Source organism: Pseudopipra pipra, chromosome 6 (assembly GCF_036250125.1).
Source record: "Pseudopipra pipra isolate bDixPip1 chromosome 6, bDixPip1.hap1, whole genome shotgun sequence".
Classification (NCBI taxonomy): domain Eukaryota; kingdom Metazoa; phylum Chordata; class Aves; order Passeriformes; family Pipridae; genus Pseudopipra; species Pseudopipra pipra.
Window position 1 is genome coordinate 52,650,164 of NC_087554.1, and position 6,995 is coordinate 52,657,158.

Sequence of the window (6,995 nt, forward strand, 5' to 3'; positions counted from 1 at the left end):
GTAGTCAATGGAAGAGCATATTGGCGACAATTCATTATAGCCCAGTGAAAGTCTGGAAAAGCAAAACCAGAAAAAGGTGTGGTGACTATCAAAGCAGTAAAACAGAACCATTTTGACATAAATCCTGAAATGCTGTCTATACAGGTATCAAAAACACAGCAAAATCATCTATATGCCTAAACACTTTTATCTTCGGATGATAGTTTTCAAAATGATAAATCATATTCTGTTGTATTTAGGGGGGAAAAAAGTAACATCAGATGTTCCAACAAATCTTATATAGCTTCCTGGAACCAGAGATTTGATGCAAGAGAATAACTTGGTATTTGTTCATTCAGGCATCTGTTCATTGTTTCACAAAATATGCCCTAGTGGATTACTACTTTCACCTCTTCTAAGAGTATATAATTGAAAACTGAAAGATGGAAAGAAAGCTATTCTGCTACTACTCCACCATTTTTAACATCTTAAGAGGTAAGATTTAAATGATCACTTCCTCAGGAAGTGATCTCAGGAATGCCTCTATGTGCAGGATGTTAAGTGAAGATGGCCAGAGGTCTGCATGAATGGACAAGATACTCCTGACAAAACTCAAACAAAGAAACAGAACAGGTGGAAGCAAGGCCAGGTTACTCAGGAGAAATCAAGACACTCTGAGCATGCAGGGTTGGGGACAGGAAAGCTAAAGTCCATTTGGAGTTGAATCTGGCAAGGGACAAAGTACAAAAAAGACAGTAAGAATGGCTTCTACAGGTGCATCAGGAGCTAAAGGAAGACTAGGCAAGGTGTGAACCTGCTGTTGAATGGGGCCAGGGGACCTGGTGACAAAGGAGACAGAAAAAGGATTTTGGTATTCTATATTTTCTTTAATAATAAGACCTGCCTTCAGGAACCCCAGGCCCTGAGACCTGGTGTAAGGAAGACTTATCCTCAGTGAAAAAGGGTCAGGAAAATAAACATTTAAACAAACTTTAAAAGAAAACCCTCACATTGAAAAGGACCACTGGAGACTGACTTGTTCAAACCATGGAGATTCGGTCACCAGCCAGGGTTTAACTAAAAATGTGTTTTCTGATGCTCAGAAGGAACATCCTCTCTTTCAGTCACCTCTTGTCACTGGGCAGCCCTGAGAAAAGCCTGGTTCTGCCTTCCCTGCAGTCTCCTTATCGGGTATTTATACACACTGAGAAGACCCTGCTGAACTTCTTTATTCTCGGTTGAACAGTCTCAGCTCTCTCAACCTTTCTTCATATGAGGAAAGTCCCTTAACCATTTTGGTGGCCCTCTACAGGAGCCTCTCTCACACTGGGAAGCTCAGAACTGGACACTGCACTCCAGATGTGGCCTCATCAGTGCTGAGTGGAAGGAAGGTGCTAAAGCAAGTAAACTTCGAAGCCATTCCCGTACAAATGAAGGGCAGGGTGACTGGGAATAGTCAGCATGGATTTATGAAGGGGAAGTTGTGCCTGACCAACACTGTAACCTTGATGGGAGAGCAGTGGATGCTGTTCACCTCCACATTAGTAAGGCCTTTGACAACATCTACCATCACATACTCATAGACAATCTGATGAATTACCAACTGAATAAGTGGATAGTGAGGTGGACTGAAAACTGCCAGCACTGCTGGGTTCAAGAGGTTGTGGTGAATGGCACAAAGTTCAGCCAGAGGCCAGTCACACAGGCATTAATACTGGGACTAACGCTGATTATCACCCTCACAGATGACCTGAACAGGGGGACAAAGTATACATACAGATTCACAAATTATATAATTGCAGACACTAAGACACTGTTTACTTGAATTACCTAGAGGCAAACCTGTAAAACCAGATCTTTCAGAAGTCCTTGTCAGAAATATTTTAATGCAAAAGTTTTTAAATGCAAAAGCTTCTTCTCTCAGTTCCTGAAGTTATTATGTGGCTACATCTATAAACTCTGTCATCAGGTAAAGATAACTAAGTACCTCCAAGAGTGGCCATAAAGACAATTAATCGAACTCCCAGAGGACCTGGCGCAGGCAGGAAACAACCTCATGCTGGGTTGGCACCAACCCCTCCCCACAAAGTAATTCATATTCCCTTAACTTACCATCAGAATGGGCACACTGAGAAAGACAGGTTCCATGGAAGTGAAAACCCACACATCACATCCTCTTCCTACTCTACTAAAACACTACATGAAAACTTTGGGCAGTGGTGCCATAAAGCATTAAAGGCAAAGCAAGATTCTGCTACATTTATTAACTAAGAAATACAGGCAGCATTTGCAATGTAAGAGACTTAGTTTTACTGAAATAATTCCATCACTATTTTTGATGTTCTAAAATATATACAAGCATATAAAAAGCACAACCTACAAACTAATCTGCATGCAAAAAGCTAGAATCAGACTGCTGACACAAGAGCCCCAGAGATGGACTCCTCTCCTTTCAGTACAAGTTATCACACTCTTAACAGAAACAATTAAAAAGCAACTAAATAGAACTGATAGAGTTTACAGTCCATCTTCAGTTACAAAAACAATTTTGGCCTATATTAAAACACTGGCAGAAAACCATGGTGTTCAAGCACTGCTGTTCAGGCACTTCCAGAACAGGTCAGCCAATTCAATCAGAGATATTGGGAATACATCCAAGAATAAAATAAGCCAGGAAGTAGATACTTTTCTATCATCCCCCAATATATAGCAGCCTTTAGCATCAGGCTCAACAAATCCTCTTGAAAAGTAAAAATCCTTCTCTCAAATTAGAAGTTATACTGTATTTTGATATTTAATAGGACATTAGCAGCTACATTCTCAGAAACATGCCTTTTCCTTTATTTCTGCCTTGTGTTTTACCTACATCTGGCCAATTTCAGGGCATGTAAACACCTGTTTGCATGTACTCACTGGAGATAAAACTGATCTCAAGCAGTCATTCCCATCTCTGCATGCTTCAGCCCAGGCTAGAAATACAGGTGGAATTCTCCCTGAAGTGACAAGTCTGGGATCTGTTACCAGGCCAGAGCAGCAGAATAGAAATGCAAGACTACAGCCCTAATTCTTCCTTATTTCAAAGAAAGAAAAAGCATTAGCAGACTTGCTGAACAGTATGGGAAGTGGTAAAGGACAGACAGGGGTAGATGGAGCAACTGGAATAAGTCCTTTGGTAGAAGAGATGCAAGCAAGAGCCAATGTAGGGCAGAGCAGCTAAAAAAGAAAAAGGGAGCAGAGAAGGTTACAGCAGAGGAAGGGCAAGAGCAAAAATGTAAAGCAATGTTAAAACACACTTGGGCATGAACTTGCCTCTTAATTACTACAAACAAGCCTCTTCAAAGTCTACCTCCAAATACACAAGACTAAGGCCAGAAAACACTAACAGGGCATTTTTATGGAGCAATGAACTCCTGCTGTACTTTCAAATTTGAGAGATCCTTTCTTACATTTCACACTTAGTAGTCTAGGTTAAAACATTATTAGATATATAAAACCAAACATAGAAAACTGAAGTGTCTCTAAGTTAGCTGGCAAAGGATGGCCAGAGTCAAACTAATAATCCCACTTGCTATAACAAGCTGTATCACCACAGGTTTGCCAACATGAGCACAAGCCTAAAGCATATGGAAAAGAGGAAAGACTGAACCACTGCTGTATACACTGCATACATCTCTCCTGCAAAGAACAAACTTTGCTAATCTCATTTTCGTTTCAGGTTAAGGAAAGAATGATGGTAGATAAATATTGCTGTGTTACTGAGACGAAGCCAAACCTATAAAATAATATCAAAAGAAGTTATTAAAATTAGCTAAATGTTTATTTTGTGCACTTGAAAAAAGCACCAACTCCAAAAAATATAGCTAATTGCTGGGAATCAAATTCCAGAAGACCTACTCTTATAATTAGAATAATAAAAAATAACCAAAAACATGTATTGACAATATTCTTACTTGGGATGCTCCTAATCTGCCAAAAAAATGAAGTAGTGTCATTTTGACATTATTTCCCCCCCACCCATTTGAATCTAGCTAGATACTAAATACAAGACTGCCTCATGAATTAAATATAAACTTCTGGTAAGAAATTATTAATTTGAAGGTAACACAAAATGCTGAAAGGCAAAGAAAAATGGCCACATCCAAGAGAACAGCTCAAAGAAATGTATTTCTTAAATCACTTTTATCAGCTTGCTAATTCTGAACTATTATATTATTTACTACAGGATTGTCCCTACGTCCCTTCACCTTCCATGAAAGCTCTCTTAGGCACAAAGGGTGCTTCTTACTATAAACACCTCATTGATCTTCTAAGGGAAGATAGTTTACTAACTGCTCCACAGGAAACAAACTCTTTCTTAAAGATTAATAACTCCACTGTCTCTCTCTTGAGCCAGCTCCTCAGACAGCTATTTGAGCAGGAAAGAAAAAATATTTACTCTTTGCACAAAAGAAGTTGTTAAACTCTACCACTTTGCCAAACCACTTTTGTCATTTCATTTCTTTGCTTGAGTTTTGTTCCTCTGGAAGACTCCCATAAACTTTTTTTCTCTTAATTCCTTTTGAGCAGAATTAAAACCCTTCCTGTACTGTTTTTATTTACATATTCCTAAATATGTTCTTAATTTAGGAAATATTAACCTCTCTGTATAAAATATAACTCCTCATTGAGAAGCAAGCAAAGACAAATTGACTTCAGCCACCAGCATGGTCAGACTTAACAGAATTCCCCAGGCCTCCAAAAGCTCTCAGTGCTTAAGCCACAGGCATTGTGAGGTCTCCTTTAAAAAGCACTATGACAGTCTGAAAAGATACAGATCGCCCAAGATCTCCAGTACCCTTAAAGTGCCTCTTTCTTTTTCAAAGAGCAACCCCTAGAACGCTGAAACCACCCAATTCATCAGTTGAGCTACATGATCAGCACAACTATGATGTATTACAGAGATACAGTAGACATGTCTAAATAGATTATATTTATTACAATAAAAATATCATCCAGATGTACATTTCTGCATGCAGAGAGGTATTACACGGTTTACTTTTAATTTATGTACCATACCAAAATTGGAAGTCTATTTCAAGGCACATCTGACTTCAACTAGAGACCAGGCCACCTCTAGGAACAGTGACATCCAGATTATGAATGATTCCAGGGTTTCTGGCATTTCTTCCTCCAAAACCCTAAATCTCTTTCTTGGCACACCATGTCAAGAATGTATTTTCAACTGTGCTTCAATATACACTTCAATCCAGCCTGCTAAACATAACCGTAAACTTTATTAAAGCACAAGCTGGCACGCTTGAATCTCTACCATATTAAATTACTTAATTGAGCAAACATATCAGGAAACACCCCCGCCTTCATGCTCATCACGCCTTTCCCTCTAACAACTTGCACACGGGCTTACTATTTTATACCAGGAACCTGATAGCGGACACACAGAATGCCGCAGCTGTTTACTCACCTACAAAATACTTATGTTTCACTGTTGTGAGTTATGAGCTCACAACAACTGAGAGCAAAAAACACTTGTGAGACATTGAGCTAATATTTGTAGCAATTGTCACAGAACAAAACTGTCAATCAAAGAGACAGGTGCTTGCTTACATTACATGCTCTTAGAAGGATCAAAGACAATTCGCTTTCTACTTTGATCTCATGAGCAAGCTTAGGTCCTATGGACAAGTCCACCCAGAAGAGCAGACACCACGCCTGGGGGAAGAGCAGCCTTCAACTACGCTGTGAGAGACAACTTCCAAAAGGAAGAACAGAGCTTATCCTGATGGCTGAAAATCCCCTTACGGTAAAAAAATCACACAACAAATTCAAAATTCAGGAAGTTGCTAAGAACTAAAGGCAAGGCAAAGCCTCAGCTTAAGCAACTCTAACCAAGTGCTGCTGCGTAAGAAGGAAGAGGAAGGAGGGTTCCTCAGATGGGTCATCTCAGCAGCTCTTGTGGCAATAGGGGAAGCCTAGAACACCGAGACTGCTTTAGGAGTAACGCCCCTGCAGGATGAACAGTTTAGATGGTTTACTGTAATTTTAAACCCCACCTTTTTTCCTCCAAAGGCTTAACCCCATTACTAAAGCAGGCTGCAGATGGGGCAAGAAAGGAAAGGAACCAGAGCACTCCAGCCAGAGGAGCCACACACTGAGTCAGACCCCAGCGCTGCAAGCACGGGAGCCTCTCCGGGAAGCTGGACTAGGAGAAGAGATCATTCAAAATGTGTCACACACAAAAAAAAAGAAAAAGAAAAAAAAAAAAAAAGGAATTACATCACGGGGAAAGCAGCTTTAAGCCATTTGTTTTACTCTGGTTTCTGATCACCCTCCGGGAGGGGCGGGGGGACGGGGCCAGGGAAGCGCCAGTGCCGCCGCCTCGCTCACTTTAACCCCGCGGAGGCCGGGCTGGAACGCGCCGGGGGGGCCCTCAGCCCCTCGGGCCGGGCGGGGGGGAACGCCACGGCGAGCGGGGCCGGGACTGCGCTGCGGGGCCACGGGGAAGGCGAGGAGGCCCGGCCTGGCCCCAGCCCTGCCCCGCGGGGGAAGGCGGGGGCGGCGGGAGGGGGTGTCCGGGAAGAGCAGCGCCTCCCGCGGGGTGAGGTCGCGCCGGGCGGGCTGAGGGAAAGGGCGCGGGCCCAGGCGGGGCTCTGGGCTCGGGCAGGACAGGGGGCCCGGCCGGCCCGGCCTTACCTCCCTCCCTGCGGCGGGCGCTCCCGCGGGGCCGAGGCGGCGGCGCGGCCCGAGGAGGCTCAGCCCGAGCCCCGCCGGACGCGCCGCCCGCGCTGGGAGGGGAGGGGCGGCCCAGGCCCCGCCCCACGCTGCCATTGGCAGCACCTCCCCCTCCGGCACCCGCAGGGACCAATCCGCGGCGAGCACCGCACCGGCAGCCTTTTGAAAGGGCACGGCATTTAAACCCGCCTCGGCATTTCTATTGGCTAGAGCAGCTGGCAATCTTCCCCTTCCGGCTCTCTGATTGGTCCACCTCGAGGTTGCGTCAACGCGTCGCGCGCCTGCCC

The 6,995-nt window shown here is 43.7% G+C and overlaps 1 protein-coding gene across 1 annotated transcript in view; it reads right to left on the bottom strand.

Annotated features, from left to right (window-relative positions):
- The window catches only part of SETD3 (SET domain containing 3, actin N3(tau)-histidine methyltransferase), a 65,462-nt gene extending 58,664 nt beyond the window's left edge, over positions 1 to 6,798 (bottom strand). Inside the window, exon 1 of the mRNA XM_064659115.1 lies at positions 6,670 to 6,798. The gene's annotated coding sequence lies outside the window, so the exon portion shown is untranslated. The remainder of the gene's footprint in view (positions 1 to 6,669) is intronic.
- Between the last annotated feature and the right edge of the window lie 197 nt (positions 6,799 to 6,995).